The following is a 21703-nucleotide window of genomic DNA, read 5'->3' as shown; positions in this document are numbered from 1 at the left end:
CATCAGCTGGAAGAAAGGTAGCGCTCACTCCCCCAACTTGGAGATGAAGCGTCCTAGTACTATCACGCGCCCAGTGAGCTTCTGCATTTCTCTGAGGGTCTTTGGCGGACTCATGTCCTCGACCGCCTTGACCTTTTCTGAGTTAGCCTCGATGCCTCAGTGGGACACGAGGAAGCCCAAGAGCTTGCCTGACGGGACCCCAAACACACACTTCTCTGGGTTGAGCCGCAGGCTCACAGCGTTGAGGCTTGTGAAGGTTTCCTCCAGGTCTTGTATTAGGGTCTTGGCCTCGCGAGACTTCACCACAATATCATTGACGTAAGCCTCAACGTTCTTCCCGAGTTGCGGGCCCAAGGTGATGTGCATCAGCCGCTGAAAGGTTGCCCCTGCATTGTGCAGCCCGAATGGCATGCATGTGTAGCAGCACACCCCAAACGGGGTTAGAATAGCCGTTTTTCCACATCTTCTACCACCATCTTGATCTTGGTATACCCAGAGAAGGCATCCAAGAAACATAACAGGTCGCACTCAGCGGTGGAGTTGACGATCTGATCGATGCGGGAGAGCGGAAACGGATCTTGCGGGCAAGATTTGTTGAGGTTGGTGAAGTCGACACTGTCGGCGTTCTGGGAACGGGGGTCCCTAGAGTTGCCTGCCTGCGTCCTGCGGCGTGGCTCAAGGGGCGGCCCAGCGCGGCCCATCTTCATTAACACAAGCTCAAGACCCTCGCGAGGGGCCAAGCCTCGCGGGGCGAACGACAGGGAGCCTCCTCAGGCACGACCTCGTCAGGCTCGCTCGCGAGGAGGCGGAAAGATCAAGGCGGGGTACCTCACGAGGTGCCCATAACGCAAGCCATGACGACTAAGGGCACCAGGCGGGCGCCATCCCGCGCAGTGTCCTTCTTTCCTCTTTGGTGTATAGGGAGCAAGCGCAGGCAAGAGTATCAAGCAAAGGCAGCCATTTCAGTGCAACAAGACCAAGAATAGCAGAACGGCAGGATGGAGGTCATCGTGGAGCCCAAGCCGGCGTCACCACCAGAGCCTTTGGCAGGCGAGGACCAACTTTAGTCAGGATAAGTGTACTAGATGTTCCCCTTCAAAATGGCCAATTGTTGGTGCCCTTCCCGCTCAATATTTGGGAAGAGGCCCAGGGCCTTTGCCTATAAATAGGACTAGCCACCCACAAGGTGGAGGGATTGGCTCCTCACCAGAAAACCAGTAGAAAGGGCGACTGAACTCTCCCTAGCAGTTCATCGCACCAGCCATGAACAGACCCTCGTGAGGCTGTTCTTCCTTGTATTGTTCATCATCAGCCCAAGAGGCAATCCACCACACCACACACTGTAGTAGGGTATTACACCACAATGGTGGCCTGAACCAGTATAAACTCCGTGTCTCTTGTGTTGTTCCTTTGATTGCTTAGATCCTAGCAAGGCGGCGAGGTGCATGTAGGTAGAGGGCGAGATCTCCGCACGCACCCCAGTGTTCGAACCCAAAGGGTCTGCCGGAACCCGAAATCCGACATTTGGCGCGCCAGGTAGGGGTGCGCCGGAATCCACCTTCTGCCGCATCGCGTCCCGTCGCATCGTCATCATCATGTCCGGCGACCAGGCAGGCAACGCTGATCCCTGGGCGGCCTGGCCCGCCCATGCAGAGCCGCTCACCCCGGGCAACCCCATGCCCCAGGCAGCTCGCGGTCCGCAGGGTGCTGCGGGCCGCGGGCGGCGCAGACAGGCAGCGACAGCTCTCACGACGCGGCAGGCGCGGTCGGCGGCGAGGGCCTCCCACCACGCTGCGGCCACTGCCCCGTACACCCGACCAGAGCAGGCAAACTCGAGGGCCGCGCTCACCGTGGCCCGAGAGTTGCTGCAGTGCAGGCTGCTGGAAGGCGGTCACAATGTGCTGCTAGAGCGGGTGGCAGAGCTCCTGGGCTTCGCCGCCTCGGGGGCTCCCCCCTTCTGCACCCAACTCCCACCTCAGGTCCAGGGTGGCCCGCACGGGGTCTCCATGCACGCCCGTGCAGCCCCAAGCGAACTCCAAGGCCACCCCAATGCCGGCCAGGCCGTCAGCGCCGGGCCAGCAGCGGCGCTGCCTCCGCCCCTGGCCATCGAAGGAGGACTCGCCACAACCCACGGCCCCGGTGGGCCGCCGCGCTACCACCCCCAGGCGGGCGCCTCAAGCAGCACTGCGTGGTACGCGAGACGCTATGGCGCGACCTTCGGGGTGACGGCCCCAGAAGAGTACATGCCCCACATGATGGACCAAGGGCGCGCGCATGAGGACGAACAAGGCTCGATCCTCGCCCCGAGCTGGGGGGACGAGGCACCAGAAGCTGAGCTCTTCCAGGAGCCCCGGGAAGGCCTCGTCGGATACGCTGGAAGCAACGATTATCAGTTACCACTAATCCCTCAGGAATAGGCATACGCCAACCATGGATCGCAGGAGGTACAGGTCGCCACAACAAGCGGCTGCCCCACTCCCGCAGCTTCCTACCCCTCAGGAGGAGGGCGCCGGGGGCTGTAGGAGAGGGGCCAAGATCCGACATCACCACTGCGGCGTTCAGAGCAAGGCGTCCTCAGGAGGTAGGCCCTCTGCTGGGGAGGTGCCTCAGGGCCTGCCCATGGCAGAGGACCTGTGGTCGTCGGGGGAACCGCTGGCGACCGCTCTACCCCATCGGCGGTGTCCTGGTTTCCGGTCGTTGTCGGTGGCACTAGAGTGTGGCGCAAGGCGGGGCCCTCGTCTGGCAATATGAAGCAAGGCCGGTACCTATGAAGAAGGCCCAGTGCCTGTGAAGCTCGCCGCCCCGTGACACTCTCACATAATAATGAGTGGGGTTGTACACGCCCCGGAGTCTCGGGGGTGCCGGCCTCAGGCCCTGGGGCTCCCTCCCACGCCCAGTGGCAGCACTTAGCTCTATGCTGGTTAGAAGACGTCCAAGACTAGACTAGGTGTCGGACGCGGCCTCTTTTCTGCTTTCGTTGCTTTTCCCTTGGTTGTCGTTTTCCCCGTTGAATTTAAGTTGGATTTGAGCTCGAAGATTTGCTTGTGTTCGGGGAAGGGGTGTTTAGTCTCGTTGGAGCAATCTCTAGCGTTCTGGTTACCACTTCGCCTCAGCTGCCTCCCCTCGTGAGTCCCTCGTGAGCCGGGCCAGGCCTAGCTTGCGTGCAGCCCAGACTGCCGTCGCCGCGCCCTCTCAGGAGGTTTTCATTACAGGTTCGATGGCTCGTTCAGGAGACGCTCGAGGCATCACAGCCCTCCGCAGGCTGACTCGAGGCCCACGCGGGTCGAAGGTAAACAAGCCAACCATCTCGTCACAAAGTCAGCCGCTTGGCAAGGGCGTACGGGTGATATTGCATCTACTAATACGCTGAATACGAGTTTTTACATGAGGGGCTCCCCCTCCCAAAATGCTCTTACAACCTCCAGGGCAAGGCCCGAACTCTATCTGTGCAGGGTAAGGAAGCAGGGACAACACGCAGTCAGTCGGATAAATCCCCCAATGCATCCTCAGGGGCGCCTCCTGAGTCATCGTTGGCGTCGCTGGCCTCGCCATCACCTCCGCGTCGCCGGCAGTGGCGCTAGGGCCGTTCACCACATCGCCTTCATCAGCATCCACGACCGTGTTGTTGTTATTAGAAGCAAAGGCCCGGACAAGGGCATCCATGTTGTCATCCACCCAGCGCGCCAGGTCACCCCGGATGGCCTGGGGTACTAGGGCGATGGCGGCGTCAAAGTCGAAGTTGGGGTTCATGTAATGAAGGTAGCTGAAGACACGAGAGAAGGCGCGCCCGAGCAGGGCGCGGCTCCTCTCCTCCACCAGCCTGTTGGCTCCGACCGACTGCGCCTCCAGCTGCGTCACCACGTCGGTGAAGAACAGAAGATTGCCAGCATAGTTGACTGCGTGGGGCTGGTCAACAGCCGCCTCGCAGATGTTACCCAAGGCCGCGCTGGCTCTCTCCCGGAGCCTGGCGAGCATGGGGCCATGCTCGTGCTCCAGAATCCGCCGCTGGCGTATCTCGTCCTCGTTCTGCCGCGCAACGGCCTCAGCCTCGTCCACCCACTGGCGGAGAAGAAGCGCCTCGGCACGGGAGGTAGTCAGCTCCTCCTGCGCTACGTCGAGGGCGGCCCGGGAAGCATCGGCCCGCCGTGTCACTTCCTCCAGCTTGGCCCTCAGGGCGGTGGTCCTGCCTTCAGCCTCGACCCGGATCAACCCCAGCCTCTCCTCGAACTCGCGCTCGAGGTTCAAGCGAGCCGTCGTCACCCCGCGCTCCACCTCCTCTAGGACTCAGGCCTCGTGCGCAGCAAATTCATCCTCTTCCTGTGTCGCCAAGCGCTCTCTCGTCTCTAGACGCTCAAGATCGCGTGCGCGCTCAGCAGCTTCCAGCATCAGTGCCTCCTCACGCCTCAGAAGCTCTGCCTATTCGACCGAAGCCACCTTCATCGACGCAAGGGCCGTCTCACGCAGATCCACTTGCTGCTCCAGGGAGTGGCACCGGGCCAAGAGTTCCCGCGCCCGCTCCTCCAACGCCTCACGCCGCCGGTCAGCCTCTGGGACGTCCTCGACGGCCCGGGAACGGGCCTCCCGAGAGGCCGCTAGCAACGCCTCGGCCTCCTCATTGTCGAGGTCAAGCTGGTGGCACGCAAGGACAACGGCCGCCTCCAGCTTGCGCCTCTCTCCAGCCAGGCGCAGACCCTCAGCCTCAAGGCGCGCATCTTCATTAGCAAGCTCTTCACCAAGCCGGCTCACCGCGTCAGCCGCCCTCCGGAGAAACTCTTGGCGAAGAGCGCGACGCCCCCGGGCGCGCTCGAGTACATCTTCTGCATCTTCCTCCGCCACAAGTAAGCGCGGGGGGCCGCGAATCAGCACTCCCTCTCTGGGCAGGGGGCTGGGGGCTGGCGCCCTCGCGATGGCCGGGCATGCCTCGCCAGAAGCCCGGCCAAGAGCCGGCCCATCCCCAAATGAAGAGTGCATGGCCGACCTCAGCCAATCGCCGTCCACAATCAGATGCGAAGCCCAAGGCAGGCTGGCTATGCCCCGAGGGGGGTCGGGAAGGAGGGTCGCGAGGCGCGCAGGGCCGCGATGCACCATAGGATGGCTCACCTCTCCGGCCGGCCTCACCGCAAGGGCTCTGCTGGAACTCGAAGCGCTCGAAGGCGGTGGAGAGGGCGGAGCCTGAGGGGATGGCTCCTCAGCCATCTCCGTGAGCTCGGCAGGAAGGGCCCTGCAGAGCAAGGATCAGCCAAGGCAACGGGAGGATCAGGAGGTAGGAAAGGGGAAGGCTTACTCATCAATGGCGAAATACTTCTGGCGCTTCAGCAGGCGGTAAGGGTAATCGTCACCGAAGGCCTCCCTTTTCTTCCGGAGAGCCTCGAAGTCCACGCAGAAGCGACCCAGGAGTTGAGCACAGGGGTCAGCCTGCGACGAGGAAGAAGCATCAAGATGCCCAACGTCTGGTGCGTCGTCCTGATGCACGCCGCCGGTCGCCTCACCAAGCAGGATAGCTGGGGCCCCAGGGGCCTGAACCATGGGCGTAGTGGGCTGCGGCTCAATGCCTCCAGCCACGGCAGTACGGGCCTCACGAGCTGCCCCCTCAGGAGTGCTGCCTGGCGTCGTCACTCCGGTGGGGGCCCCCTCAGCCTCCGGCGGCCCATGCCTCCCTGCTCCGCCACTCGAGGAAGGACTGCCGTGGGCGACTGGGAGGGCAGTCACCATCACTGGGTTCTCGCGAGGACCCTTGAGGCCAGCGGGGCGCAGCCCCCATTCATCGAAGTCGGGCATCCGCTTCACAAAGTCACCCCTGTTCGAGCAAAGGTACAGCAAAGCCCGCCCATGCCGGACGCTGCCGGGGGAAGGGTCCCCAGTCAAGACCAAAAGCACCTTCCTCAGCACTTCGGGCGTCAGGTCCTCCTCCTGGAGCCTCGTGCGATCTTCACGCCCGCTGAAGGCCCACATCCGACGGGAGTGGTGCTGGAGAGGAGCAATGCGGCGTAGTAGGAACTCCTTCACCACCTTGGGCGCCGTCACGCTGAGCGCCCTCAAGAGCGTGAAGCGATGCCAAACGAAGATGAGCTGGGGGCTCATGAGCGTCTCCTGGCCCCAGCCTGAATTGGAGACAGCGGGCGACTTTGGCTCCGAAAGCAGGGGGCTGGGCACCCCTACATCCACGTACAGCCACCGCCCGCGGAACCCAGGCGCGGACGGAGGAAGGCTGAAATCAATCCCTGAAGCCGCTATTTCTGGTGCGGCAATGAAGCTCACTGTCACGCCCAATATGCGACCCTATCCAAAAGGAACTCGAAGGTCCCACCAAGGATAGACCTGCATATTGAAACGCTTTTGCAAGGTGGATATTATTACATCAACATTACATAATAGATGGGGATACATACATAAGGCATACAATGCCACTCGAATACAACATCACAATACATAAGAGCATCATCCGACTACGGATGAAACACAAACAAAAACTCAAACGACATCCACCCTGCTAGCCCAGGCTGCCGACCTGGAACCTATCCCCTGATCGAAGAAGAAGCAGAAGAAGAACTCCAAACAAGCAAACATCACTATCGCGTCATGAACATCGCGTAACCTGTACCTGCAACTGTTGTTGTAGTAATCTGTGAGCCACAAGGACTCAGCAATCCCATTACCATGGGTATCAAGACTAGCAAAGCTTAAAGGGAAAGGAAGGGGTAAAGTGGTGAGGTTGCAGCAGCGACTAAGCAAGTATGGTGGCTAACATACGCAAATAAGAGCGAGAAGAGAGAAGATGGAACAGTCGTGAAGCTAGCAATGATCATGAAGTGATCCTAAACTCCTACTTACGTCAAACATAACCCAAAAACCGTGTTCACTTCCCGGACTCCACCGAAAAGAGACCATCACGGCTACACATGCGGTTGATGCATTTTAATTCGGATCTGGTGTCAAGTTATCTACAACCAGACATTAACAAATTCCCATCTGCCTATAACCGCAGGCACGGCTTTTGAAAGATTGTCCAAACTTAGCCCATGATAAGCTCTCGCGATCAACGAAGGATATACCTTCTCCCAGGAAGAACCGATCAGACTCGGAGTCCCGGTTTACAAGACATTTCGACAATGGTAAAACAAGACCAGCAAAGCCGCCCAATGCACCGACAAATCCCGATAGGAGCTGCACATATCTCATTCTCAGGGCAACACCAGATGAGACATCCTATGAGTAAAACCAGACCTCGAGTTTCCCCGAGGGGCCCCCGCAGTCTACTCGGTTCGGACCAACACTTAGACAAGCACTGTCCCGGGGGGCTAAAATAAAGATGACCCTTGGGTTGGCCGACCCAAGGGAAAGGTATAGGTGGTGGTGAGGCAAATGGTAAAACCAAGGTTGGGCCTTGCTGGAGGAGTTTTATTCAAAGCGAACTGTCAAGGGGTTCCCATAAATCACCCGACCGCGTAAGGAACGCAAAATCCGGGAACATAACACCGGTATGATAGAAACTAGGGCGGCAAGAGTGGAACAAAACACCAGGCAAAAGGCCGAGTCTTCCACCCTTTACCAAGTATATAGATGCATTAATAATATAAGAGATATTGTGATATCCCAACCAAAATCCTGTCCACCATGGAGCAATCTTCAACTTCACCTGCAACTAGCAACGGTATAAGAGGGCTGAGCAAAGCAGTAACATAGCCAAGCAACGGTTTGCTAGGAAGGGTGTCAAAGGTTAGAGGTTCATGGCAATTTGGGATGGCTTGATAAACAGGTGATAGGTAGCGCAGCATAGCGATAGAACGAAGCAACTAGCATAGCAATGATAGTAGTGAGATCCAGGGTAGCGGTCATCTTGCCTGAAATCCCGCAAGGAAGAAGAAAGAGTCCATGAGGAAGACGAATGGATGAAGCCGAACCAAGCGTAGACGAACGAATCCTCACGATCGCAACGAAACGGGAACTATCAAGAAGAAGCACACAACATAGTAAACACACCACACATTTACAAGACATGATGCACAACCAATCATGATGCATGACCAGGCTACATGAAGCTACTCATGGCAAGGAATGATGCAAACAAGAGCAACACATCAAGGCAAGTTTAAATGAGGCCGGGAACAACATATAACAATTCCGGTAAGTCCTCATATGCAAATTTTGAAATTGGTCCAGATCTGAATAAACATTATGTTCAAGTTGTTAAACAGCAAGTTAAAATGCACCAAGATGATCTACACGAGATTCTAGTCAAGTTACATATAAGGTTCATTTAGTTCGGAGCTACGGCCTAGAAGATATGAGCAAAACAAGTTAAACATGGCATTGATGCAAAATGCATACAAACATCAAGCAAACACCTCAAAACAAGGATGCAACATGATAATATGAAACTACATGCAAACTCACGCAAGTTTCATATAGAGCACACTCAAAACGGAGCAATGGTTCAACACACACACACTATACAAGTTATAGCAACAATTTGTCCAAAACAGCAACTAGGCATCTTGCAAGCATCAAACCAACATGCTACAGCATCCTAACATGATAACAAAAGGCATGGACATGATGTACAGGTAAAGCATAACGAAACATGAACACTGAGCTATCTCCATAAATCACTAGAACATGCTCAAACACACATGGCAAGATTGCAAATAATAACAGTTCAGACTTTGCAGAAAATAACATCAGGTTGCAATGTTTAGAGCTACCAAACAACATGTTACAGGAACTTATCATGGCAAACAAAGGCATGGCATGAATCTACTAATTGCATAGATCAAAAGTCACTTAGTGACCATAAGCCAAAAAGGATAAGAAAATATGATGGCACCCATGTAAACATGGCAAGTTATATTACAGATTCAAACATGGCAGAAACAGAATTATGAAGACATGTTGGTGAGCTTGTACCACTCACCACAGAGCAATACATGGCATGTCAAGGCAACCAACAGCAAGAAGACATATTTATGAAGCTAAGAATGGCAAGAGAAAGTTCATAGGGTGCATTGAACACTAGCAACAATCATGGCAACAACTGAACTTAATGTTAACAGGCTGACAACAACATTATTTAGCAACTTTGGAGCAAGATATGAGCAAGCTACAGCAAGCTATAATTACAACCAGGGGCATGAATGGATAGGGCATAACATGTAGAACAAAACATATTTAGTGAACATCTCCAGATTATGTATAAAATGACTTGTAGCAGCAGGTTTACATAGCATCACGAAATAACAGATTCAGCCTAGCAAAACAGCAACAACAAGTACCCTACTAAACAAGCTTGATTCACTCACCACAAGTCATTGCATGACAAGATAATCATAGTATCAGCAAGAATACATGTTTATGAAACAAACCAAGGCAAGAACAAGTTCATAGCATGCAAGGATCAACTACAACAACCTTGGCAAAATTGAATAACATGTAAACAATCTGCCAGGAAACATTTTGTAGCAAAAGTAGAGCACGAAAATGACATGCTAGACTACTTCATAATTGCAAACAGGGGCATGAATGGATAGATAACAATCATATGTTCAAAACACCCTTACCGAAGTATCTCCAAATATGCATGGATCTCTCTGTAGCATCAAGTTTACATGGCATCAAAATAACAGCAGAACAGGGACTAAAATCAGAAACATCACGATGCCTAGTTTGCATGCTTGTGCTAGTCACCACATTGATCAGAAAAATACATGGTAAGCACCTCTGTAAATAAGACATGGCATAGTTCACAACACATGTAGACATCAACCTCATAGGATGCACACATCAATCATGTCAAAAATGACAAATAAGCATGTTCTGTTAACAGACAGCAGACAACATTATGAAGCACTCTTGCAACGATGATTCATGCATCAAGATGAACTCAAATGAACATGATGCAATGGAATGAAATGATGTACTCGTTGAGGCGAACAATTTGACATATTACACGCACGAAACTGAGCTACGGATGCAGAGATACGATGGGATGAACATGGCATGATAATGTCACAGATTCGGGGACAGCAGAATTTTACCAACTCAGAAAAGTCAACGGCGGCGCGGGAGACGAGGATGGCCGGAGAACTCGCCGGAGACGACGGGGAAGACGCTGGGGAGGCCGGAGATGGCGGATCCGGCCGGGGCGAGCCGGAGGGGCGACGAGGGAGGCGCGGCGGAGCTCGGCTCCGGCGGTCGAGGGCGGCGCTCGGAGGACGAGGCGCGAGGCTTCCGAGCTCTGGCGACTTGCGGCGAGGGCGGAGGGCCGAGGCGGCGGGGCGAGCACGCGGGCCGAGGCCGCGACGCACGGCGGCGGCGCACCACGGCGGCGGGGCGCAGGCCGCGCGGAGGGCGAGCGCGGCAGCGACGACGAGGCGGCGGACGGCGGCGGAGTCCGGCGGCGCGGGGCACGGGCTCCGTACGAGCGGCGGCGCGGGCCCCGCGGGCCAGATCTAGGCCGCGCGGGCCCTGGTGGCGGAGGAGAGAGAGGGGGCTGGCGGCGGCGACGTGGCGCGACGCGATTGGGCGCGGGCGGCGGCGCGGCTGAGGTGGCAGCGCGTGATTCGCCGGGGTGAGGTGGAAGCTGGACATGTCCGGCCGGAGTGGACATGTCCGGTGGCGGCGGGGGAAGAGGCTAGGGTTCATCTGCGCAAAAATTCGGGGGGAGGTACCTATTTATAGCTAGAGGGAGCTAGGAGAGTCCAAATGGAGCACGGTTTTCAGCCACGCGATCGTGATCAAACGACCGAGAGCACAGAGGGGAGTTTGCTGGGTTTTGGGCCAGTTTGGAAGGGGTGTTGGGCTGCAGAGAGAGGGGGGGTTTGGGCTACACGGTTAACCGTTGGAGTACTAAACGACCTCCAAATGGCACGAAACTTGACAGGCGGTCTACCGGTGCTATACCAAGGCCGCTTGGCAAGACTCGGTCCATGCCGACAGCGTTTAACACCCGCTCACAACGAGAGATAAAAGGGGAACGCCGGAGGACATAGGAGCGCCGGATTGCAAAATGGACAACGGGGAAAATGCTCGGATGCATGAGACGAACCGTATGCAATGCAATGCACATGATGCCATGATAAAATGCAACACGCAAGCAAATGACATGGCAACGACGGCGAATAACTGGCAAACACCTAGCACATCGAATCCGGGGCGTTACAACACTCCTCCACTAACAAAAGATCTTGTCCCGAGATCTTAGGACCGAGACGGATGGGAAAATGGATGAGGGAAACAAGAGCTCATGAAAAGAAGCAAAGAATCGAGAGCACTCGAGAAAAAGAGAGGAACGGCGAGAATGGCGAGAATCGAAAGCTCACGGAATCAGATAGACTATGGAACAACTCCGGATAGAATGAGATAAGAAACAAATAAGACTAAAAGGATTTAGGCAGAACTCTGACTGAACATGGAAAGAATAGAACATGACCTTTACAAGATAGAATGACACTTGATGAGAGGAACAACGCAATGCCTCTGGAAGAATTGAAAGAAGGGAATGGAAAGAATTTAGAATGAAGGATTGAATGGAGTTGTTGAACAAATCAACAATGAAAGAATAAGCTTTTTGTGGACTTATGGATAACATCTCAAAAATTATGAGGTGGTAACCGACCACAAACGGAAATGATTGGATAACTGAGAAGAACGAAGAAATGCAAAACTCCACTTCACAAGAAAATGAAGAATTATTTGCGCTTCGAGACGCGAGAAGAAAAGATACTTGAACTCCACCAACAAAATCTTGATGAACTCTTGAGGAATGAATTAAATCATGAAGAACCACCATGAAGAACTCTGGTGACAAAAGGATGATGAGATAGAATGAAGGATGAAAGAATAAGATGAGCCTTGCGGTGATTTAGATGGAGGTTCCGACGAAATAACCGAGGAAAATTTGAACTCCGGAAAAGAAAAAATGAATCACATGGAATCAAGAATTTATTCCTCACGAACAAACTCCGAAGGAAGGGATTTCTCATTTGGATGAAATAAGAATAAGATTTATTGTATGCTTATCCTTCATCAAATTAAATTGATGACAAACAATGGATTTTTGCATACTACTTATTCTTCTTGAAAAGGATTGAGAGGCAAATGGCGCAAAACTTGAGAAAGTCTTCATGAACCACCGGTAGGATTGAAAGAATGAATGGATTAAAATGATAATCAAAGAAAAAGAATCTTAATGAACCACCGTTAGAATTCGGAAAATGACTGATGAAAGAGAATGAATCACCAAGAAGAATTATAAGAACAAATATGCTAGAGGGGATTTAGATGCAAAAGAACAAAGAGATCATGAGCTAATTAAAGAACGCTTGAACAGAGCATCGGGATAATTAGAGGACGATAGCTGGAATGATGAGGGCGAAGAATTCTTCTGGAACGATGGCCTCCAGTGAAACGAAAAAGAAATCAACTCCTGAAATACTCCGGATGGGTAAGAAATAATATCTGACAAACTGAAATAATTCGAGAGGATGATATGAAGCTAGAACCACGACTCCTCGAGAGGACGGATAAGATTTAGAGGAAAAACTCTTCTTCGGTCTTCAAATGCCGACGAGAAACAACACCAAAATAATTGAGGTACTCCGGTAGACTGAAAAGCAAAGAGGTTGAGCCAACAATGACAAGAATTTGAACGAGATCTTGGAGAAGGCATGAGACTGATGGGATCTATTCTTATGTCACACCTTGAAAAGAATTTGAGGATAGCTCCGGAATAATTAGAAGAGTCAGGTAAGATCCTAGGAAAAGACCTGTGGGTTAGGGCCCACTTAAGAGATAACACCATCGGAAAGGATTGTTGACGAGATAGATGAAGCACCGGAACAATTGGGATATTTGAATGAGGTGACAACCTTGAATTAATTCGAACACGAATGAATCTCCTGAGATGTCTTGAACACTCCGAAAGGATAAACTGGCGAGAGACGAACGAGCAAGGAAAATATTTGGGCCGAGGAAAAGAATATAATCACTACCAAAAATTAGAATTGAATCCACCGAAAAGGAAAAGAAATGAAGAATGTCCACAGAGACGAGAATTCACTGGTTGAAATGATTTACGAAAGACTGAAGAGGTTCCGCACCAATGAGATAGATGGTCGAGAGAGAGTCAGACTCCGGGAAGAAAAAGGGTGGGAGGGCGGGAAAACAAAGGTAACTTGGAAGGGGAAACGACGAATATCTTGAAGAAAAAAACACCGGTTGAAATCATTGAGGAGAGAGAGCAAAAACTTCGCACGAGTAGGATGAATACTCGATTACGGACTCCGATTCTGAGAAGAAGAAGGGGGTGGGCGGGTGGGAAAAGAAAAACAACTGAGGACAGAGAAAACAACATCGTGGAGGAAGAACCAAGGATTGATCTCGCAAAGATGAAGAGGGTCGAGTCTGACTTGACGAGAAATGCACCAGACGAAAAGAGCTGAGGAACAACGATCGGAAAACCCACTACATGATCCTAAGGAAAATTTGAAGGGGAAGAGGAGTAAGTCAAAACACCTACGTCAAGATTTCTCACCAGAGCGACGAAGGGACTGAGGAGTAAACAGAATTCCTACTCTCCGATATAACTAGACTCCGAAAACAGTTTTCTTCTAGACTCAACAACGGCCAAACTACACGATCAATCAAGGGGGCTCCTAGGGTCGGTCGAGGCTCTGATACCAACTTGTCACGCCCAATATGCGACCCTATCCAAAAGGAACTCGAAGGTCCCACCAAGGATAGACCCGCATATTGAAATGCTTTTGCAAGGTGGATATCATTACATCAACATTACATAATAGATGGGGATACATACATAAGGCATACAATGCCACTCGAATACAACATCACAATACATAAGAGCATCATCCGACTACGGATGAAACACAAACAGAAACTCAAACGATATCCACCCTGCTAGCCCAGGCTGCCGACCTGGAACCTATCCCCTGATCGAAGAAGAAGCAGAAGAAGAACTCCAAACAAGCAAACATCGCTCTCGCGTCATGAACATCGCGTAACCTGTACCTGCAACTGTTGTTGTAGTAATCTGTGAGCCATGAGGACTTAGCAATCCCATTACCATGGGTATCAAGACTAGCAAAGCTTAAAGGGAAAGGAAGGGGTAAAGTGGTGAGGTTGCAGCAGCGACTAAGCAAGTATGGTGGCTAACATATGTAAATAAGAGCGAGAAGAGATCAAATGGAACGGTCGTGAAGCTAGCAATGATCAAGAAGTGATCCTGAACTCCTACTTACGTCAAACATAACCCAAAAACCGTGTTCACTTCCCGGACTCCGCCGAAAAGAGACCATCACGGCTACACACACGGTTGATGCGTTTTAATTCGGATCTGGTGTCAAGTTATCTACAACCGAACATTAACAAATTCCCATCTGCCTATAACCGTAGGCACGGCTTTCGAAAGATTATACCCTGCAGGGGTGTCCCAACTTAGCCCATGATAAGCTCTCGCGATCAACGAAGGATATACCTTCTCCCAGGAAGACCCGATCAGACTCGGAGTCTCGGTTTACAAGACATTTCGACAATGGTAAAACAAAACCAGCAAAGCCGCCCAATGCGCCAACAAATCCCGATAGGAGCTGCACATATGTCGTTCTCAGGGCAACACCGGATGAGACATCCTACGAGTAAAACCAGAACTCGAGTTTCCCCGAGGGGGCCCCGCAGTCTACTTGGTTCGGACCAACACTTAGACAAGCACTGGACCGGGGGGGGGCTAAAATAAAGATGACCCTTGGGTTGGCCGACCCAAGGGAAAGGTATAGGTGGTGGTGAGGCAGATGGTAAAACCAAGGTTGGGCCTTGCTGGAGGAGTTTTATTCAAAGCGAACTGTCAAGGGGTTCCCATAAATCACCCGACTGCGTAAGGAACGCAAAATCCGGGAACATAACACCGGTATGACGGAAACTAGGGCGGCAAGAGTGGAACAAAACACCAGGCAAAAGGCCGAGTCTTCCACCCTTTACCAAGTATATAGATACATTAATAATATAAGAGATATTGTGATATCCCAACCAAAATCCTGTCCACCATGGAGCAATCTTCAACTTCACCTGCAACTAGCAACGCTATAAGAGGGCTGAGCAAAGCGGTAACATAGCCAAGCAACGGTTTGCTAGGAAGGGTGTCAAAGGTTAGAGGTTCATGGCAATTTGGGATGGTTTGATGAACATGTGATAGGTAGCGCAGCATAGCGATAGAACGAAGCAACTAGCATATCAATGATAGTAGTGAGATCTAGGGTAGCGGCCATCTTGCCTGAAATCCCGCAAGGAAGAAGAACGAGTCCATAAAGAAGACGAACGGATGAAGCCGAACCAAGCGTAGACGAACGAATCCTCACAATCGCAATGAAACGGGAACTATCGAGAAGAAGCACACAACATAGTAAACACACCACACATTTACAAGAAATGATGCACAACCAGGCTACATGAAGCTACTCATGGAAAGGGATGATGCAAACAAGAGCAACACATCAAGGCAAGTTTAAATGAGGCCGAGAACAACATATAACAATTCCGGTAAGTCCTCATATGCAAATTTCGAAATTGGTCCAGATCTGAATAAACATTATTTTTCAATTTGTTAAACAGCAAGTTAAAATGCACCAAGATGATCTACACTAGATTCTAGTCAAGTTACATATAAGGTTCATTTAGTTCGGAGCTACGGCCTAGAAGATATGAGCAAAACAAGTTAAACATGGCATTGATGCAAAATGCATACAAACATCAAGCAAACACCTCAAAACAAGGATGCAACATGATAATATGAAACTACATGCAAAATCAAGAAAGTTTCATATAGAGCACACTCAAAACGGAGCAATGGTTCAACACACACACACACTATACAAGTTATAGCAACAATCTGTTCAAAACAGCAACTAGGCATCTTGCAAGCATCAAAAAAACATGCTACAACATCCTCACATGATAACAAAAGGCATGGACATGATGCATAGGTAAAGCATAATGAAACATGAACACTGAGCTATCTCCAGAAATCACTAGAACATGCTCAAACCCAAATGGCAAGATTGCAAATAATAATAGTTCAGACTTTGCAGAAAATAACATCAGGTTGCAATGTTTAGAGCTACCAAACAACATGTTACAGGAACTTATCATGGCAAACAAAGGCATGGCATGAATCTACTAATTTCATAGATCAAAAGTCCCTTAGTGACCATAAGCCAAAAAGGATCAGAAAATATGATTGCACCCATGTAAACATGGCAAGTTATATTACAGATTCAAACATGGCAGAAATAGAATTATGAAGACATGTTGGTGAGCTTGTACCACTCACCACAGAGCAATACATGGCATGGCAAGGCAACTAACAATAAGAAGACATATTTATGAAGCTAAGCATGGCAAGAGAAAGTTCATAGGGTGCATGGAACACTAGCAATAATCATGGCAACAACTGAACTTAATGTTAACAGGCTGACAACAAAATTATTTAACAACTTTGGAGCAAGATATGAGCAAGCTACAACAAGCTATAATTACAACCAGGGGCATGAATGGATAGGGAATAACATGTAGAACAAAACATATTTAGTGAACATCTCCAGATTATGTATAGAATGACTTGTAGCAGCAGATTTACATAGCATCACGAAATAACAGATTCAGCCTAGCAAAACAGCAACAACAAGTACCCTACTAAACAAGCTTGATTCAGTCACCACAAGTCATTGCATGACAAGATAAGCATAGCATCAGCAATAAGACATGTTTATGAAACAAAGCAAGGAAAGAACAAGTTCATAGCATGCAAGGATCAACTACAACAACCTTGGCAAAATTGAATAACATGTAAACAATCTGCCAGGAAACATTTTGTAGCAAAAGTAGAGCACGAAAATGACATGCTAGACTACTCCATAATTGCAAACAGGGGCATGAATGGATAGAGAACAATCATATGTTCAAAACACCCTTACTGAAGTATCTCGAAATATACATGGATCTCTCTGTAGCATCAAGTTTACATGGCATCAAAATAACAGCAGAACAAGGACTAAAATTAGCAACACCACGATGCCTAGTTTGCATGTTTGTGCTAGTCACCACATTGATCACAAAAATACATGGTAAGCACCTCTGTAAATAAGACATGGCATAGTTCAAAACACATGTATACATCAACCTCATAGGATGCACACATCAATCATGGCAAAAATGACAAATGAGCATGTTCTGTTAACAGACAGCAGACAACATTATGAAGCACTCTTGCAACAATGATTCAGGCATCAAGATGAACTCAAATGAACATGATGAAATGGAATGAAGTGATGTACTCGTTGAGGCGAACAATTCCACATATTACACGCACGAAACGGAGCTACGGATGCAGAGATACGATGCGATGAACATGGCATGATAATGTCACAGATTCGGGGACTTAGCAGAATTTTACCAACTCAGAAAAGTCAACGGCGGCGCGGGAGACGAGGATGGCCGGAGAACTCGCCGGAGACGACGGGGAAGACGCCGGGGGGGTCAGAGATGGCGGATCCGGACCGGATCTCGCCGGATACGGCCGGGGCGAGCCGGAGGGGCGACGAGGGAGGCGCGGCGGAGCTCGGCTCCGGCCGGTCGAGGGCGGCGCTCGGAGAGGAGGCGCGGGGCGGCCGGGCTCCAGCGTCTTGCGGCGAGGGCGGAGGGCCGAGGCGGCGGGGCGAGCACGCGGGCCAGGGCCGCGGCGCACGGCGGCGGCGCACCACGGCGGCGGGGCGCAGGCCGCACGGAGGGCGAGCGCGGCCGCGACGACGAGGCGGCGGACGGCGGCGGAGTCCGACGGCACGGGGGGCGGGATCCGGACGGGCGGCGGCGGGCGGCGGCGCGGGCCCCTTGGGCCGGATCTGGGCCGCGCGGGCCCTGGCGGTGGAGGAGAGAGAGGAGGGCTGGCAGCGGCGACGTGGCGCGACGCAATTGGGCGCGGGCGACGGCGCGGCAGAGGTGGCGGCGCATGATTCGCCGGGGTGAGGCGGAAGCTGGACATGTCCGGCCGGAGTGGACATGTCCGGTGGCGGCGGGGGAAGAGGCTAGGGTTCATCTGCGTGAAAATTCGGGGTGAGACACCTATTTATAGCTAGAGGAGCAAGGAGAGTCCAAATGGAGCACGGTTTTTGACCACACGATCGTGATCGAACGACCGAGAGCATAGAGGGGAGTTTGCTAGGTTTTGGGCCAGTTTGGAAGGGGTGTTGGGCTGCAAAGAGAAGGGGGGGTTTGGGCTACACAGTTAACCGTTGGAGTACCAAACGACCTCCAAATGGCACGAAACTTGACAGGCGGTCTACCGGTGCTATACCAAGGCCGCTTGGAAAGACTCGGTCCATGCCGACAGCGTTTAACACCCGCTCACAACGAGAGACAAAAGGGGAACGTCGGAGGACATAGGAGCGCCGGATTGCAAAATGGACAACGGGGAAAATGCTCGGATGCATGAGACGAACACGTATGCAATGCAATGCACATGATGACATGATAAAATGCAACACGCAAGCAAATGACATGGCAACGACGGTGAATAACTGGCAGACACCTAGCACATCGAATCCGGGGCGTTACACTCACGCACCCTAAGCATTGGGTGGGATCGACGAGGCGCAGAGAGAAGAAGTGGCGCAACAAGGCAACCGAAGGAGGGATGCCCATCATCGCCTCACAGACAAAGGCGAAGACGGCAAGAAGAGTAATGGATTCCGGACCCAAATGCATCATATGGATCTGGTAACGAGAAAGCACATCGTTGAAGAAATCAGAAAAGGGGGGAACCAATCCCGCCCATAGGGCGTCGACAAAGTACTGGACCTCGGTGACCACCCTGTCGATGGAGAAGTGGGATGCGGGCCAGGCCGTCGTCCTCCCGCACTCGTTCAAGATGGTGGCCAGAGCAGAGCTGACCCTGCCCAAGCCTTCTCGGTTGAGTATGATCAACCAATCAACGGCGCGAGCCGCCAACGACAGCGCGCGAGGGGGAGGCACCGGTTTCTTCCCTTGTCCCTTCTTCGTCGGAGCCATGGCGACGGGAAGAGGGAGGATTCGAGATTGGATTGGAAGCAGAGACTGGAACTCGAGAGGAGGAGGAGCAGGGGATGGTCGAGCAGCGAAAAGAGGAAAGACTGTGTGCAACTACGGGTCCGCCTAGCTGGGCGCAAAATGAGGAGGTGTGGGGAAGCAGGGCCACCCATGTCCAATCAACCGCCACGCGGCGCCCAAGGCCGCAGGCTGTTGGGCCCCGCGGCGCTTCGCACTTGCCCCTTCGCTTCTCTGCTCGGCCAAGTCCAGGCGCGCGTGGGGCCCAGGGGCTACTGTCGGCGTTCTGGGAACGGGGGTCCCCAGACTTGCCTGCCTGCGGCCTGTGGCGTGGCTCAAGGAGCGGCCCAGCGCGGCCCATCTTCATCAACACAAGCTCAAGACCCGCGCGAGGGGCCAAGCCTCGCGGGGCAAACGACAGGGAGCCTCCTCAGGCACGGCCTCGTCAGGCTGGCTCGCGAGGAGGCGGAGAGATCAAGGCGGGGTACCTCACAAGGTGCCCATGAAGCAAGCCATGACGACCAAGGGCGCCAGGCGGGCGCCAGCCCGCGTAGTGTCCTTCTTTCCTCTTTGGTGTATAGGGAGCAAGCGCAGGCGAGAGTATCAAGCAAAGGCAGCCATTTCGGTGCAACAAGACCAAGACCAGCAGAACGACAGGATGGAGGTCATCGTGGAGCCCAAGCCGGCGTCACCACCAGAGCCTTTGGCAGGCAAGGACCAACTTTAGTCAGGATAAGTGTACTAGATGTTCCCCTTCAAAATGGCAAATTGTTGGCGCCCTTCCCGCTCAATATTTGGGAAGAGGCCCAGGGCCTTTGCCTATAAATAGGACTAGCCACCCACAAGGTGGAGGGATCGACTCCTCACCAGAAAACCAGTAGAAAGGGCGACTGAACTCTCCCTAGCAGTTCATTGCACCAGCCAGGAACAGACCCTCGCGAGGCTGTTCTTCCTTGTATTGTTCATCATCAGCCCAAGAGGCAATCCACCACACCACACACTGGAGTAGGGTATTACACCACAATGGTGGCCTGAACCAGTATAAACTCCGTGTCTCTTGTGTTGTTCCTTTGATTGCTTAGATCCTAGCAAGGCGGCAAGGTGCGGGTAGGTAGAGGGCGAGACCTCCGCGCACACCCCAGTGTTCGAACCTAAAGGGACTGCTGGAACCCGAAATCTGACAGACACACATATGTTCCTTCCCCCCTTTCTTTAGCACGACGACTGGGTTGGCCAACCAATCCGGGTATCGGACCTCGCGAATGACCCCTGCAGCTTCCAACTTGCGGGTCTCTTGGATGATGAAAGCCTGCTTTTCTGTGGACTGCCGCCTTGCTTTCCGCTTCACGGGGCGGACATTGGGGCACATGTTGAGGTGGTGCTTGATTACGCCTCTAGGGATCCCCGCCAGCTGATCGGGCTCCCATGCGAATACCTTCTTGTTCACGCGCAGGAACTTGACCAGGGCCTCCTCCTGCTCGGGCTCGAGGTTGGCGCTTATGGTGAAGGCGGCGTTAGTGGATCCGTCCTCGTCGACCAGTATCTACTTAGTTTCTGCCTTGTCTTGGGTGAACAACTGCTTCTTCTTGGCCGGTGCAGCCCCCTTGGGCTCAGGGGCGTCTGAGTCGGCAGGCTGCGCCGCCGCCGCCGCCTTGAAGGCGAGCTTGAGCACTCGCAACGCATCCCCGGTGTCTCCGGACACGGTGAGGATGCCGCTGCTCCCGTGCATTTTCATGAGGTTGTACGCTGGGTGAGTCGCGGCCATGAATCGGGCCAGTGCTGGGTAGCCGAGGATGGCGTTGTGTGGGAGGCCGATGGGGGCGATGTCGAAGTCGATTAGCTCAGTGCGGAAGTTGTCGTAGGTGCCGAAGGTGCCGAAGGTTACCGGGAGACGGATCTGCCCCAGGGAGCTGGATGGCCCGCCCCTGACACCCAAGAAGGGCCGGCTGGGCTGAAGCCGCTCTGGTGGTATGTGAAGGAGGCTGAAGGCTTCAATCGAGAGCACGCTGAGGCCCGCGCTGCCGTCGATGAGAGTCCTGGTGACGGCCACCTGGCAGATGGTGGGGGTGCATAGCATCGGGAGCGCGCCCGAGCAGGCTGAGTTGGAGGGGTGGTCCTCCGAGCCGAAAGCCAGATCGGCCTTGGGCGCCGACCGACCTGAGGGAGCCCCCTGCCGCGTGGAGGCAGCGCCGACCTGGCGGACGAATGGCTTGATGTGGCGGCCCGAAGGTGGCGCCTATGAGCCGCCCAGGAGGGCCGCGACGACTGGGGGCGCCGGCGCAGCGTGCTGGGCGAGGAAGAGGTTGCGCAGCTCTTCCCAAGGGGCCACGGAAGCCGCCAGTAACTTGTCCGGCCACCGCACCTGTCGCAAGGCTGGGGCCAAGGCTCGGAGCCCCTTGGCCCCGCGCTAGCGCTAACGACCAGAGTGGGCAGCGCGCCGCTCATCGCAGGGCGAGTCGCGGTGTCGGCGGAGAGCGGGTCAGCGGAAGGAAAAGCTTCGGTGCACCCCTACCCGGCGCGCCAAATGTCGGATTTTGGGTTCCGGCAGACCCTCTAGGTTCAAACACTGGGGTGCGCACGGAGATCTCGCCCTCTACCAACCCGCACCTCGCCTCCTCGC

The sequence above is a fragment of the Triticum aestivum genome, chromosome 2B (assembly GCF_018294505.1).
Source record: "Triticum aestivum cultivar Chinese Spring chromosome 2B, IWGSC CS RefSeq v2.1, whole genome shotgun sequence".
NCBI lineage: Eukaryota > Viridiplantae > Streptophyta > Magnoliopsida > Poales > Poaceae > Triticum > Triticum aestivum.
The sequence above is the reverse complement of the archived record's forward strand: the minus strand, read 5'-3'. Positions refer to the sequence as shown.